General features: G+C 32.3%; 1 protein-coding gene across 4 annotated transcripts in view; it reads left to right on the top strand.

The window, feature by feature from the left end:
* LOC126736922 (semaphorin-2A) overlaps positions 1 to 17,798 on the top strand; it is a 713,174-nt gene that overhangs the window by 392,336 nt on the left and 303,040 nt on the right. Inside the window, exon 1 of one of the 4 annotated variants that reach the window (XM_050441560.1) lies at positions 1,439 to 1,595. The exons of the other annotated variants lie outside the window; for them this stretch is intronic. The gene's annotated coding sequence lies outside the window, so the exon portion shown is untranslated. Of the gene's footprint in view, positions 1 to 1,438; positions 1,596 to 17,798 lie in introns of those variants that run through there. 4 annotated transcript variants of the gene reach the window in all.

The raw sequence follows: 17,798 nt of genomic DNA, 5'->3' as shown, positions 1-17,798 counted from the left end.
AAAAGATATTTAGGAAAAAGCGTTTTTGCATTTGAAAAACTAGGGGTGTCTAGAAACATTTTTTTATATCTCGAAATCTAAGACTCGAAGGTAAATACTTGTAGAGGACATTTTTTACGGCAATTAAATTCTTAACAATATTGATGAATACAAATTTTTCCGGAAAATAAACGTATTCGAAGATACTTATGAAAAAGCGTTTTTGCATATGAAAAACTAGGGGTATCTGTGAATATTTTCTTATCGTATCTCCAGATCTATGGGTCTTAGGTAAAAATGTATAGAGGGCATTTTTAATAGAAATTAGATTCCCAACAATATTGCTAAATACAAAATTTTCCAGAAAATGAACGAATAAAAAGATATTTAGGAAAAAACATTTTGGCATCTGAAAAACTAGGGGTGTCTAGGAATTTTTAGTTTGTTAATTTATACAGAGCATTTTTAAAAGCAATTAATTTTTTAACAATATTACTAGATACAAGAAAAAAAAAACGTTTATGAAAATATCCAGAAAAAAGCGTTTTTGTATTAGAAAAACTAGGGGTGTCTAGGAACATTTTCTTTTCGTATCTCTAAATCTAAAAGTCTTAGGCAAAAATTTATAGAGGGCATTTTCAAAGAAAATTTAATTTTCAACAATATTGTCAAATATAAAATTTTTCAGAAAATTAACGTATAAGAAGATATCTAGGAAAAGGCGTTTTTGTTTAAGAAAAACTAGGGGTGTCTAGGAACATTATCTTATCGTATCTCCAAATCTAAGGGTCTAAGGCAAAAATTTATAAAGAGCATTTTCAAAGAAAATTTAATTCTTAACAATATTGCTAGATATGAAATTTTCCAGAAAATTAATGTTTATAAAGATATTCACGAAAATGTGTTTTTATATAATGCCTGAATTATCAGACAATCAAGTTTTTTCTGCCTCACTTTATTATTGAGTATACACGGCGTGTGAGTTAGATCAGGTAGTTAATATAATCGCACTATTTCTCCATTTAAAGTAATTTTAAGTGTGAAAATTGATTTGTTTAGGCTCGAAAAGTGTATTTGTGGCTCAACTATTCAGTGAGTTTTTTGTAATTCTGTGTTTATATTTCGCAAAACAAACGGTGATATTGTTGACATCGTTTTAAAATTGGACTGTCAAATAAATTCAATTACTAGCACTGTGTTTAATAATAAATTTCTGTCTAAAATAGTTGCTAAAGAAGCATCAGCTCAGGGTATATCAGGATGAGATATCTGGATTAAAAAAGAATATCATCGTACGCGAAGTACCAATATAAGAATATTTAGCTTAAAAAATGATCCAAATGAAGATTTATTTGAAACCATCTGAAATGTGTTTATAAATAACTTAAAAATAGACATTCCGAGCAGTGATTTAAATGAATGTCATCGGATTCCAGCTGAAATACCGAACGCTAAACCCGCTGCAGTTTCAGTGCTAAAAACTCGCGGATTTTTAAAACGTGCCGGGATTTATATAAAAAAGAAGACTTAACTAAAGTGCGATTGGACCTATTTAATAGTGCAATAATTCATTTACATCACAATCTGAGCTACAAGGATTAAATAACTGATTTAAGGTACTTTTGTTTTAACAAAACTTACTTATAGAAACTATGTATGTATAGTATGTATGTACATATCTATGTATAAAAGTCCAAGGAATTATTTTACTAGTTTTCTACTTATGATTGTAATTAAGAAAAACCGGGCAAAAAGCCGAAATTTTGCCCCTCCTTAGACCTATGAAACGCAATTAAAAAAATATATTAATGTCATTGCAATCAATAAATTTTTTAACAAGTTTAATACACAAAAATTTAATCATGAACTTAAAAATTGTGCCTCTTGAAATACTTTTAGCGTTTTTTTATTGAATTCGGCACCCCCTTAAATGTTTAAATAATTCAATTGTTATTAAAAAATACGCTTCATACAAACCGATTTGAGATGATAAAAATAAAGGCTTCAATTGCCTGGAAGAAGTAAGAAATTACTTTTATTATTTAGTTCAAAATAAGTAAAGAATTTTAATAAAATACCCAAGCAATACACAGTAATAGTTAAATAAACGTTTATTTTTGGTTTACACTAGATGAACATTTTTGATCGAACTTCAAAGAATGGTATATTGTATACGATTTAAAGAGGTTTATAAAATGCGTTTAATGGAATTAAAATTTTTTTTTAATGTTGATATATTTTTTTTAAATTTGCATCTGTGTTTTATGCATTAGAGGGCATTTTTCGACATACTAAGAAAAAAAATAATTTTTACCAATGGCGTCCATAAGGGATTTGTCGTAAATGTTATTAAATAAAAAAAGTATACCGCTGCATTTTTCTAAAATAAATTTTATATTTCAAATCCTTGTTGAGTTTTGAGAAAATTTGTATTCTTCAGTTTTTTTTTATTTATATAGTTTATTTGGTGTAATTATTGTTTTATACATGTTATTGCATTTTCTATTTTTTTCTAGATTTTTTTGTGTAGAATATTCCATTATTATACTATAAGATTATGAAAACGTATATTGTATTTTACACAGTGGCATATATGTGATATCAAGGTCATTTTATCACATATTTGACGTGTAGTGATCAAGTGTTAAGACTATCTATGTAAATTTTGATAATTTTTTTTTAAATTCCGAAATGTTGTGTAAATAAATATAAGTCGTACAAAATACGTACAAAATAAGTCGACCTTGTGTAAATCAAGTCGTATATGATATACGTATATTTTGTTTTTTAAATATATTTGATCAAATACGAGTGATAAATATGCAAATAGTTTTTATTTAAAAACTCTATTTTTGAACCTAGATAATGAAAAAATGACTAGAACAATATGTTTCAAAATTTAATCTTAAAAAATTAAATTATCACTTATTTGCAATAAAAAATGGTACAACTACTTAATTTTTATGGCGATACGCCTTGCTTTCGAAAAATAGAATAGTTTTTTCGCGTTTTAGTCGAAAACCTTAAGGTTATGTGAAAAGTAATAATAATAATAATAATAATAATAATAATAATAATAATGTATTTATTTAGCTTGAGCTACAAAGGTAATACATAATATATAGATAATACGAGTTTTTAGGCTTAAATTTATAAATAAAATTTAAGCCTAAAATAAGATAGCAAAAATTAAACAAAATACGAGTTAAAATTGTAAAATAAAATAAATACACATACAAACTACAATTACTTAAATAAAGGTAAAACGAATGATAAAACAAAGTATTTACAGATAAAACTTAAAAACAGAAAAAGTATAAATAAAACACGAGTCTACAATAAAATACTAAAATAAAACAAAGTACGAGTAGAATTGTAAAACTAAAATAAAATAAATATAAATACGAAACAACAACTACACAAACAAGGGTAATAAGGATAAAACGGTAAAAGAAAGTATGGATAAATAAAACTTAAAAATAACTAAAATTACTCTTTAAAAGTGTATAAATAAAATGAAACAACTAAAACTAAGAATAAAATGTTAACATGTATAAAAATAAATATAAAATAAGACATTCACACACTGATAAATTTTCTCAATAGCCTCCTAAACTGGTTTAAATTATCACAGCTTTTGATTTCAGTCGGCAACTTATTAAATTCAATAAGTCCCTTGCTGAGTACAGAATTTAACATCTGACTAGTATTGCATTTATCAAGGACCAAGTCTGTATTATTTCTGGTGCAATAATTGTGGACGCCTCCGAACACTCTTATTTTATCACAGATATATGTGGGTAGTAGATGTTGTTTTAATTTAAAAATAAATACATACACACTAAACATAATTCTTTGCCTGACAGACATCATACCTAGCACACTTAACATAATAATAACAGGAGTGTATCGATTGCATTTTAGGATTAGTCTCATTGCTCTATTTTGAATTACTTCAAACTGTTTCATCTTGTATTTAGGCAGGTTGAACAATAATGTAGAGCAAAACTGCAAATGGGGTACAGCAGTGCCATTATACAGCAGGAGTTTTGTATGCATGGATAAGTTTTTTCCAACTCTATTAATAAACCCAACTTGGAAAATTTTCTCATGGCGTAATCCGCAAGTGCCATAAAATTCAAATTTGCATCCAAAATTGTACCCAAATACTTTATTTCATTTTCATAAAAAATACTCTCCCCACCTACACTGATGTTCACATTATCAATATTTATTTAATTATTTTTCGATTTTTTGGTAAAAAGGCAAAATTTAGATTTACTCGTATTTAAACATAATTTGTTAATAAAGAGCCAGCTGAAAATTTTGGTTAAGTCACTATTTATATCAGCTATCATCTGATCAGTATTGTTTCCTATTATATAAATCATTGTGTCATCTGCAAATAACACAGTTTTACATTTTTGTATAACTTTTTCCATATCATTTATATATAATAAGAACAATAATGGACCCAAAACTGTTCCCTGGGGAACACCAAATACAACATTAAGAACCTGAGAGAAACTATTCCCATTCTTTACACGTTGGACTCTATTACGCAAATAAGATTCAAACCAGTTCAAGACATCACCTCTAATTCCCAATTGGTTTAATTTATATAGCAGAATTTCTCGGTCTATTGTTTCAAATGCTCGTTTAAAATCTAAGAATACCGCTAAAATATATTTATTATTATCAATGGCTCTGAGAAAATTATCACATATATTAACGACAACAGACTCACACGAGTGACACTCACGAAAACCAGACTGATTTTCAATAATTATCGAGTTTTCGTTACAGTAATTTAGGAGTTGCTCTTTTACACATACCTCAAGGAGCTTTTTATAGGTACCGTATTAATTGGTCGGAACTCATTATAGTTGATGGTATTTGGTACTTTGGGAACAGCAACAACAGTAGACAGTTTCCATGATTCCGGGAAGACTTCATTTTTTAAAGAAGTGTTAATAACATCCAAGACACGATCACCGACAGCACAAGATATATCACACAAGACTTGCTTAAATATGCCATTTTCTCCACCTCCAACGTTTTTTAAATTTTTAAGAATTTCTTTCATTTTTTTCATTGATACTTGACCAAACTTGGAAAATAGTTTACTAGGTTCAGGGGCTCTGGTACCATTATTTATTACATTTGGTGACTGTGGGATGTTGGTGACAATAATGTGTATACTTTCTATAAAATATTTATTAAATTCTTGAGCAATGCTTGATTCATCGCTGACTAATTTTCCGTTGAAATTGATTTGTTTGCTCAAAATATGCTTTTTACCTGGTAGTAGAGCTTTAAGATTTTTCCATAATTCTTTAGGATTCTTTTTGTTTTCGTCTATACATTCTGCATAAAATTTTTCCTTCTCTACTCTAATTTTGTTTACAATAATATTTCTTTTAGTTTTATACTCTTTCCAGGCAAAGTATAGATACAAAAATTATACTTTTTTTATCAGCTATAATTTTCCTTCTTAAAAAGTATTTTTTTCTTTGGTAATTATTTTCTGCAAAAAAACTGTTTTTATTCCATCTTACCCTTACCCCCCCACCCACCCCACACAACTTACCAGTAAAAAATTGTTTTCAAAATCATTGTTTTCCATAATAATACGCATGAATAACAGCTGATTTCATCGTTAATATTTAATCCTATAACACAGCTTATTTATATAAATTTGACATAATTAAATATTTAAATAAATAAATTTTTAATACAAAAACAGTGCTATTAGATTGGATATTATGGAAAAAACGGTGATTTTTCAAAAGAATTTCTTACTGGGAAAATGTTGGGGGTGGGTGGGGGGCTAAGGATTGTTTTAATGAGAAACAATATTTTTGCATAAAATATATATTCAATATTTAATTTAATACCACTGTTTATTTAAATGTGATATAATTTCATGTATAAATATTTTGCATAAAAACAGCGTTAATAGATTGGATAATATGGACGAAAAACAGTGATATTTCAGAAGAATTTCATTAAATATTTGAGGTGTAGTTATAGAGTTTAAAAACTAGATATATAAATCCCGTGGCAATTTTTTAAATGCCGAAATTTTCACCCTTTTGTAAACAGAAACGTACATAATATACATATATTCTACAGCTTAATAAATATTCTTTGACCATATACGGTGATAAATATATCAAAACCAAAAATTTACTAAAAAATGGTTGAATAAATAATAATAATATATGATGTGTTGCTTGGGTGGTTTTTTTCTACGATACTTTATCCAATTACATTAAAATCAACACATTTTTATGACATAAATAAATAATCGATAAAACCAAGATTTCTTAAACTGCAATCTGCAAAAATATCTCTAAAACGCAACCCCCAAAATCTAAATCCCACTAAATACACACGAAATACGAGCGACAACTTAATTTAACCTTCTCCATAGTAAATAAACAGATCATTCCTGGTTTATCCCGCGGCGAATACCCGGGGTTCATTTCCATGACGGCCTTATCTCGAAACTGTCACTTCCCTTAAAAGGTACACCTCGATCTCCTCCGCGTTCCTAAAGGGATGATTTATCGATAAGTTCCACGCCGGCGAGATATATTTCAATATCACCCCCGCATCCATGTCATTTATATTGGGACGAACTATACTGACTGGGATCGGAAGGGGGTGGAAAAATGTCCTGTTTATTATCTTCTAAATTGATTGGTTTAAAATAAAACACAAACTGTTGTAACATATAAGTATGACGTATCGGGGGCGGCAACAAAGTCCCGGTTTTGTTGTCGCAAAAATCTAATTACCATCGTAAAATAGAATTCGCTGTCATTTTAAGAGGAAAAGCCGCTTCCGGCTGAGGGTCCGTATTTGAGGGATTAAATATCCTGAAGATCAGCAAAGACGGCGGGTTTTCCAGTTTTCCTGGATGCCGCTACTCGCAGTAATGCAATTTTGTGTTCGATTGATTCGGCTGCGGTCGACTTATTTTTCTTTTATGTCTTTTATTTACTAAAAATAGCCTCAATATTATTATTATTATGATTATTATGTAAAATTTCGAATTTTTTGCCCGTTTTTTTTGGACGTATCCCTGTCTGATTACGTTAATATTGTCGGTATTAATTTAAAATATAAGCATAGAAGTGCAGCATTTCAATGTTTTTTTTAAGTATGTAGCTATTCCAGTATGGAATGGCTTAAATAATGACATAAAGCAAATGCCCTTGGGAGCTTTCTCTGGTCAAATAAAATCTAAACTACTAATGGAACAAACAATTGGTAATTAATTCAAGTAGAGTGATATTTAAAATGTGATAATGCGTATAATAACATTATACAAGAAATAGTAATAAATAAATAATAATAATAATTTTGGTCTTTTTTTTTGGTCTATCCTCTTTCCTTGCGCTCGTCTATTGTCGCACTTCCGTTGCCTGCATTCCCATATAAAAACGTTATTTTTATTTTTGAAAAATTGTTTCTGTAAATTGTAAAGGGCTTTTTCATCCCTTTTTGGCTTGTGCTTACTAGGGAAAACGGTTTTATAATCGAGAGGATAGTCCTATTTGTCAATGTAATTTTTTTTCCTTGTAATTTTTATTGACCTATAAAACGGTCAATTTTGATAAATAAACCATTTTAAATTTAAATTTTTGAACAGCGTCCAGAATAAAGGTCTGAAAAGAGGCAAAATCTCGACTTTTTAGCAGTTCTTTAATATTTTAATAAAATATGTCGAATTAGTATTTTTCTGGCGTAATGTCTCTTTTTAAACTCGAAAAACCTCACTTTATTTCCATCCTCTTTTAATCTTTAAATTGAGGTAAGGATATATAAATAGGGACTCGACTTTTCCACTATCTTCTATATCATCGTTTCTTTCTCTTAATAGTGTTTTGATCAACTGAAATTCATGTTTTTCTGGCGTAAAGTGTCTCATCCTCTTTTAATCTTTTAGACCTATAGCAGCTTTTTTTAAGATTTCTCTTACATTGCTACCTTAAATGAGTCAATTCAATCTGACACCATACATATTTGGAATCATATTAACTCCCTTAATAAAAGTCATGGTATCCCAAATGCTATGCATTTAAATGGTATTTCAGCAGATTCGGGGGAGTATATTGCAAACTTATGTTCTACCTATTTTTCTAGTGTTTATCACTCTGATGAGGTTGATCTCACTAACTTTAACTTTCCAGTAGTAAATTCTGTCGACATGCCTTTTATCCAGTTCACCCTGTCTGATGTTTTTGAATCTATATTTGGCCTTAAGGACAAACTGAGTTAGTTTAGAGGTTCTGATAATGTTCCCTACCTACCTACTTGCTAAAAAGATGTGTTTATAGTTTGTCTAGACCTTTGTGTATATTATTTAATTTGTCTTTAAAGTTACAAACTTTCCCTAAGAAATGGCGTGACAGCTTTATAACTCCTGTATTCAAAAATGGTGACTGGGATGATATAAAAAATTACAGGCCCGTTGTTATGTTATACTGATTTCTCGAAGGTCTTTGACACAGTCATCCACTCATTGCTCATTTTTAAATTAAGATGCTATGATTTCCCTAAGTGGTTTCTTTCTTGGCTAAATAGTTACCTACATAAAAGGATGCAATTTGTTAATGTATGGGGTTCACTTTCAGTTCCTATTTTGGTCACTTCAGGGGTGCCTCAGAGGTCACATTTGGGGTCTCTGCTCTTTAATTTATTTATTAACGATACTGTTAGTATTATCAAATTTTGCCAATTTCTATTATTTGCAGACGACCTGAAGCTATTTTTACATATTTTAAACTTGTCTGATTGCCTGATGATACAATCAGACATAGATTCTCTATATAATTGGTATGTGTCTAATGGCTTACATCTTAATAAGGATAAATGTTTTATCATTTCTTTTACTAAATCTAGAAAAGTTGTCCCATTTGACTACCACATAAATGGTAATATACTTTCAAGAGTATCGCTAATTAAAGATTTGGGGGTGTTGTTTGATAGTTCCATGACTTTCATGCTCCATATAGATAGTTTGTCTAATAAAGCCCTTCGTACTCTTGGTTTTACAACTAGATGTACTTAAGACTTTTCAGTAGCTGCCTTCAGTTTTATATCTTAAACTTATTCGTAGTGTCATGTCTTATTCTTCTATAGTCTGGTCCCCTTATGATGCTAACCATACTTACAGTCTTGATAAGGTCCAAAATAAATTTCTCACTATTTGTGCCTGGCGATTAAATGTACGAGATGATTCTTTATTGGAACTTAAGTCAAGGCTATATATGACTTCTCTTGAGAACTATCGAACTAGGTGTGATATAATATTTCTTCAAAAGTTGATTAATAATGCTATTGATTGCCCTGAATTGTTATCGCAGATAAACTTTAGGTGAAATACCAGAGTTTCTTTTTCTGGTTGAATGCCACCATACAAATTATGGTAAATTTTCTCCAATTAATCGACTCCATTCGACTTTGATGAAATGACTTGACTAAACTGAAATAGGGATAAATAAATGAGAATTCGACTTTTCCGCTATTTCCTATATCATCGTTTCATTCTCTCAATAGTATTTATCTCGACTAAAATTAGTGTTTTTCTGGCGTAAAGTGTCCAAATATACTCGAAAAACGTCACTTTATGCCCATTGTTGAGGCCCTAGTTATTATTAATTAGTATATTTTATCGTCTCTCGTTTTAATGATCATTCTTTAATTATTGTTCACTATGAATTATATATTTACCTAGTTAAGGTCTAAACAGTTGTAAACCTTTGAGTTTTTCCCAATCCATTTCTTTAAATCGTTTTAAGATTATTGCACTCCACTATTGATAATTTGCCGGGTCTTTTTCCAGTAAAATATTTTCAATAAGCTTAAGTTTATTACACTCTCAATAATGTAACCTTTATATTTTCACACCTTTTTTTGACCATTTATATTATTTTATAGTTTGTGTGCAAAACATCATCTGTCCTAATCCCTCGACCGTCATAAAAAACTCTGTATATCTTTTCACAAATTGCCTTAAGAAACAGATGTTTTACTTTAACTTACGTCAACTCCTATTTTTCTCTCCTTTTTCCTGACGACCTTTTTGGACCAATCAATTCTTTCTATTTCCCTCCTAAATTTTCTTTTGCACTTAAGAACTGTCCTGTTAATTTTGTAATTCATTTGAAACCTGACACTTGAACACATAACTCACGAACTTTAAACACTTACACCAAGCATTAAATACATAGTGTAACTTCGGTATTATATGTGTATCGCGCATTGATAATACATTAAATATCTTTCTCCGGCAAAATGATCTCCCACATTTTGCGCCGCCACTGAGGCCGAATCACTAAAGAAATTTTCGTACTCACTTCGCGTTTAGTAGACATGATCCAGTTCCAGATCGCAAAACAATACTGTTGTGGGTTTCAAATTTTAGAGCTACAGGTTCAGCCTTAAAAAGAAAATCAACTGGTAGACCCAGAAGTGTTCGGACACCTGAAAACATTGCAGCTGTAAGAGAAGCAGTTGAACGATCTCCTAGACGTTCAGCTGTTAAACATGCCTCTGCTTTACGTTTGTCAGATCGTTCTGTGAGAAGAATTTTGCACACCGATCTGAAGTTCCACCCATACAAAATGATCTTAGTGAACGGGACTGGGAAAATCGCCAAGAATGTTCCAATGATATTCTTCAAAACGTCCCACAAAATGCGCTTTTAATAACGAGTGACGAGGCTCATTTCCATTTGTCTGGCTGGTGTGAACAAGCAGAATTTTCGCTACTGGGCACCAGAAAATCCGCGGCAGCTCTATGAAAAGCCACTTCACAGCCAACGTGTTACCGTTTGGTGTGCTGTTGGTTCTTTTGGTGTTTGGTGTAACGGTTACCGTAACTGCTGATCGATATGTCGACATGCTACGTAATTTTTTGGAACCAAAACTTCCTGGAACTACAGCTCATATGGCAAGAAGGACAATGGACCTGTTAAGGGAAATGTTTCCAGGACGCGTAATCTCGTTACGTGGAGACGTTGGGTGGCCTGCGCGTTCACCCGATCTTGCCCCATGCGATTTTTTCCTTTGGGGCTACCTGAAAGAGAAGGTTTTTCAACATCATCCCCGAACCAAATTGAAAGCAGCAATACGCCAAGAAATTACAGGAATATCGCCTCAAATTACTGCTCGAGTAATGGAAACTTTCAGAAATCAGCTTCGAATGTGTGTCGAAGGAAATGGTCGCCACTTGGATTTTTAGTTAATAAAAATAAAATATAAATAGCATTTACATTGGCGTTTTTATTAAAAATCAAAATGTGGGAGATCATTTTGCCGGACCCTGTACAATTGCAACAATTACAATCGCTCACATAAAGAGAAATCGCCGTGTGAGACTCTGATCCAACTACAAGAGAAATACCCATCTTTTAATTTTTAATCTGAGATAGTGATATCATCGTTGTTTGGATCGACTGGACTTGGTGTTTTTCTGGCATAAAGTGTATAATTATACATGAAAAACATCACTTTATTCCCATCCATTATAATTCATGCACCTCAAAAACATGAAAAAAACTCAAATTTCGAACGTCGATCTTTCGGCCTTTTGACAATGCTGAAAAGCCTAAAATTCTATTTAAAACTCATCACAACATTCCGTTTGTTCTATGCAGGATATCTCTCAGTTTTTTTTTCGAAAACTAATGCCAAATTTCCTAATAAATTTAAAAAGTTAACCCATGCTAAACTAGCGACAATTTTTAACGAAACAATTAGTTCCATTCAAAAGCCCCCTGGTCGCATGCTACAGTATCGTATTGTCAAAAGTTTCACGAAGCAAACGTCTTTATGTCGGAAAATACGGCACGCTTATCCTTAAGCACCTCATTTTCCCGCATTAATTTTCACTTTAACGCGGCCATTACTATATTATACAGTAAGCCATAGCTGAACTCTCTCTCTTAATTTTTTTTTTTCATTTTTAAATTATAGTTTTATGCTAAAATAACACTTTAAACACTCCTTTTCCTACTCGAACTTTGTAGCTCCCACTATATTTCAAGGGTAATAATAGAACAAAAAAAAAGTACCACTAATTCTTCTTATACTAACTATTACTCTATTAATAACTGTAAAGGTTAAGGCACTTAGAAATCATAAAATCTCGAAAATATGCCCCCGTACTTATTAATTGAAACGTAGCGAAAAGTAACCGCATTAAAGTTGTGCGAAACGTCCTACGCGAAAGAGCGAGAAGAAAAGCGAATATTTTAATATGTAATACGGTTATTAGAAGCGTTTTCGTAATAGGATTATACCCTGTTACGTACGTAAAATACGAGAATGTTTTCCCGTTTAAATTCTGAAATATATTTAATTCTGCGAAAATGTTCACGCACGAAATGCGGGAAAATGTTGAGAGGGGTGAAAGAGATTGAGAGAGAAAGAGAGGGAGTTTCGTAGATTGGGTAATACATTAGGGCCGTTTATTATATCGTGTATATATATATATATATATATAAAGGCAAACATGAACGGCGGATATTACCAAAATAATAACTGATCCGTGTGATTTCACCATTAGGCGAGTTTCTAATCAGGAACGAATGCTACAGTTAAAGCAGCAGATATTCCAAAGCGGTTTTATGCTTCAAAGGAAGTACGATAATTAGAAATTACGTTTATTGATATTAAAAAAAATTTTGAATAAAATAAGATAAAATAGGTATCAAATAGGAGGGACTAGGTTATATGCTTGATTACATATAATATGATTTTAGGTGGAAATGGAATAATAGACTTTGTACTCACTTTTAGGCACTTATGAGGGCCAAAATTCTTTGAGGTTCAATAGGAAATTATTTTTTTACTTGTAAAGATTATAAATACATAGGAAAAGTACCATTTCACAATGGTTCACAATGGTCCACCTGAGAGGTGAGATGCGGTAGAAAGTGAAAAAGTGGACTTTTTACCCGTTTTTAGGCATATAAACCTCTCTGAGTTTCACGAATCATTGACGATCGCTATAAAACTATCTCTCCCGTCTGTATTATTTATGAATACGTAAGAAAAGTGCAGTTTCATATTGATCGAGAATGTGTCTGAGAGATGAGATGCGGTAGAAAGTGAAAAAGTGGACTTTTAACCCCTTTTTAGGCAAATAAACCTATCTGGGTTCCATGAATCATTGACGATCGCTATAAAACTATATTTCCCATCTGTATAATTTATGAATACGTAAGAAAAGTGCAGTTTCATATTGATCGGGAATGTGTCTGAGAGGTGAGATGCGGTAGAAAGTGAAAAAGTGGACTTTTTACCCCTTTTAAGGCAAATAAACTTATCTGGGTTCCATGAATCATTGACGATCGCTATAAAACTATCTTTCCCGTCTCTATAATTTATGAATACGTAAGAAAAGTGCAGTTTCATATTGATCGAGAATGTGTCTGAGAGGTGAGATGCGGTAGAAAGTGAAAAAGTGGACTTTTTACCCCTTTTAAGGCAAATAAACTTATCTGGGTTCCATGAATCATTGACGATCGCTATAAAACTATCTTTCCCGTCTGTACAATTTATAAATACGTAAGAAAAGTGCAGTTTCATAATGATCGAGAATGTGTCTGAGAGGTGAGATGCGGTAGAAAGTGAAAAAGTGGACTTTTTACCCCTTTTTTGGCATATAAACCTATCTGAGTTCCATGAGTCATTGACGATCGCTATAAAACTATCTCTCCTGTCTGCATAATTTATGAATACGTAAGAAAAGTACAGTTTCATAATGATCGAGAATGTGTCTGAGAGGTGAGATGCGGTAGAAAGTGAAAAAGTGGACTTTTTACCCCTTTTTTGGCATATAAACCTATCTGAGTTCCATGAATCATTGACGATCGCTATAAAACTATCTCTCCTGTCTGCATAATTTATAAATACGTAAGAAAAGTACAGTTTCATAATGATCGAGAATGTGTCTGAGAGGTGAGATGCGGTAGAAAGTGAAAAAGTGGACTTTTTACCCCTTTTTAGGCATATAAACCTATCTGAGTTCCATGAATCATTGACGATCGCTATAAAAGTATCTCTCCTGTCTGCATAATTTATGAATACGTAAGAAAAGTACAGTTTCATAATGATCGAGAATGTGTCTGAGAGGTGAGATGCGGTAGAAAGTAAAAAAGTGGACTTTTAACCCCCTTTTTGGCATATAAACCGATCTGAGTTTCATGAATCATTGACGATCTCTATAAAACTATCTCTCTCGTCTGTACAAATTATAAGTACGTAAGAAAAGTGCAGTTTCATAATGATCGAGAATGTGTCTGAGAGGTGAGATGCGGTAGAAAGTAAAAAAATGGACTTTTAACCCCTTTTTTGGCATATAAACCTATCTGAGTTCCATGAATCATTGACGATCGCTATAAAATTATCTCTCCTGTCTGTACAATTTATAAATACGTAAGAAAAGTGCAGTTTGATAATGATCGAGAATGTGTCTGAGAGGTGAGATGCGGTAGAAAGTGAAAAAGTGGACTTTTTACCCCTTTTTTGGCATATAAACCTATCTGAGTTCCATGAATCATTGACGATCGCTATAAAACTATCTCTCCTGTCTGCATAATTTATGAATACGTAAGAAAAGTACAGTTTCATAATGATCGAGAATGTGTCTGAGAGGTGAGATGCGGTAGAAAGTGAAAAAGTGGACTTTTTACCCCTTTTTTGGCATATAAACCTATCTGAGTTCCATGAATCATTGACGATCGCTATAAAATTATCTCTCCTGTCTGTACAATTTATAAATACGTAAGAAAAGTACAGTTTCATAATGATCGAGAATGTGTCTGAGAGGTGAGATGCGGTAGAAAGTGAAAAAGTGGACTTTTTACCCCTTTTTTGGCATATAAACCTATCTGAGTTCCATGAATCATTGACGATTGCTATAAAACTATCTCTCCTGTCTGCATAATTTATGAATACGTAAGAAAAGTACAGTTTCATAATGATCGAGAATGTGTCTGAGAGGTGAGATGCGGTAGAAAGTAAAAAAATGGACTTTTAACCCCTTTTTTGGCATATAAACCTATCTGAGTTCCATGAATCATTGACGATCGCTATAAAATTATCTCTCCTGTCTGTACAATTTATAAATACGTAAGAAAAGTGCAGTTTGATAATGATCGAGAATGTGTCTGAGAGGTGAGATGCGGTAGAAAGTGAAAAAGTGGACTTTTTACCCCTTTTTTGGCATATAAACCTATCTGAGTTCCATGAATCATTGACGATCGCTATAAAACTATCTCTCCTGTCTGCATAATTTATGAATACGTAAGAAAAGTACAGTTTCATAATGATCGAGAATGTGTCTGAGAGGTGAGATGCGGTAGAAAGTGAAAAAGTGGACTTTTTACCCCTTTTTTGGCATATAAACCTATCTGAGTTCCATGAATCATTGACGATCGCTATAAAATTATCTCTCCTGTCTGTACAATTTATAAATACGTAAGAAAAGTACAGTTTCATAATGATCGAGAATGTGTCTGAGAGGTGAGATGCGGTAGAAAGTGAAAAAGTGGACTTTTTACCCCTTTTTTGGCATATAAACCTATCTGAGTTCCATGAATCATTGACGATTGCTATAAAACTATCTCTCCTGTCTGCATAATTTATGAATACGTAAGAAAAGTACAGTTTCATAATGATCGAGAATGTGTCTGAGAGGTGAGATGCGGTAGAAAGTAAAAAAATGGACTTTTAACCCCTTTTTTGGCATATAAACCTATCTGAGTTCCATGAATCATTGACGATCGCTATAAAATTATCTCTCCTGTCTGTACAATTTATAAATACGTAAGAAAAGTGCAGTTTGATAATGATCGAGAATGTGTCTGAGAGGTGAGATGCGGTAGAAAGTGAAAAAGTGGACTTTTTACCCCTTTTTTGGCATATAAACCTATCTGAGTTCCATGAATCATTGACGATTGCTATAAAACTATCTCTCCTGTCTGCATAATTTATGAATACGTAAGAAAAGTACAGTTTCATAATGATCGAGAATGTGTCTGAGAGGTGAGATGCGGTAGAAAGTGAAAAAGTGGACTTTTTACCCCTTTTTTGGCATATAAACCTATCTGAGTTCCATGAATCATTGACGATCGCTATAAAACTATCTCTCCTGTCTGCATAATTTATAAATACGTAAGAAAAGTACAGTTTCATAATGATCGAGAATGTGTCTGAGAGGTGAGATGCGGTAGAAAGTGAAAAAGTGGACTTTTTACCCCTTTTTAGGCATATAAACCTATCTGAGTTCCATGAATCATTGACGATCGCTATAAAAGTATCTCTCCTGTCTGCATAATTTATGAATACGTAAGAAAAGTACAGTTTCATAATGATCGAGAATGTGTCTGAGAGGTGAGATGCGGTAGAAAGTAAAAAAGTGGACTTTTAACCCCCTTTTTGGCATATAAACCGATCTGAGTTTCATGAATCATTGACGATCTCTATAAAACTATCTCTCTCGTCTGTACAAATTATAAGTACGTAAGAAAAGTGCAGTTTCATAATGATCGAGAATGTGTCTGAGAGGTGAGATGCGGTAGAAAGTAAAAAAATGGACTTTTAACCCCTTTTTTGGCATATAAACCTATCTGAGTTCCATGAATCATTGACGATCGCTATAAAATTATCTCTCCTGTCTGTACAATTTATAAATACGTAAGAAAAGTGCAGTTTGATAATGATCGAGAATGTGTCTGAGAGGTGAGATGCGGTAGAAAGTGAAAAAGTGGACTTTTTACCCCTTTTTTGGCATATAAACCTATCTGAGTTCCATGAATCATTGACGATCGCTATAAAACTATCTCTCCTGTCTGCATAATTTATGAATACGTAAGAAAAGTACAGTTTCATAATGATCGAGAATGTGTCTGAGAGGTGAGATGCGGTAGAAAGTGAAAAAGTGGACTTTTTACCCCTTTTTTGGCATATAAACCTATCTGAGTTCCATGAATCATTGACGATCGCTATAAAATTATCTCTCCTGTCTGTACAATTTATAAATACGTAAGAAAAGTACAGTTTCATAATGATCGAGAATGTGTCTGAGAGGTGAGATGCGGTAGAAAGTGAAAAAGTGGACTTTTTACCCCTTTTTTGGCATATAAACCTATCTGAGTTCCATGAATCATTGACGATTGCTATAAAACTATCTCTCCTGTCTGCATAATTTATGAATACGTAAGAAAAGTACAGTTTCATAATGATCGAGAATGTGTCTGAGAGGTGAGATGCGGTAGAAAGTGAAAAAGTGGACTTTTTACCCCTTTTTAGGCATATAAACCTATCTGAGTTCCATGAATCATTGACGATCGCTATAAAAGTATCTCTCCTGTCTGCATAATTTATGAATACGTAAGAAAAGTACAGTTTCATAATGATCGAGAATGTGTCTGAGAGGTGAGATGCGGTAGAAAGTAAAAAAATGGACTTTTAACCCCTTTTTTGGCATATAAACCTATCTGAGTTCCATGAATCATTGACGATCGCTATAAAATTATCTCTCCTGTCTGTACAATTTATAAATACGTAAGAAAAGTGCAGTTTGATAATGATCGAGAATGTGTCTGAGAGGTGAGATGCGGTAGAAAGTGAAAAAGTGGACTTTTTACCCCTTTTTTGGCATATAAACCTATCTGAGTTCCATGAATCATTGACGATCGCTATAAAACTATCTCTCCTGTCTGCATAATTTATGAATACGTAAGAAAAGTACAGTTTCATAATGATCGAGAATGTGTCTGAGAGGTGAGATGCGGT

This window comes from Anthonomus grandis, chromosome 5 (assembly GCF_022605725.1).
Source record: "Anthonomus grandis grandis chromosome 5, icAntGran1.3, whole genome shotgun sequence".
Taxonomy (NCBI): Eukaryota; Metazoa; Arthropoda; class Insecta; order Coleoptera; family Curculionidae; genus Anthonomus; species Anthonomus grandis.
This window is presented reverse-complemented; position numbering and strand designations above follow the sequence as displayed.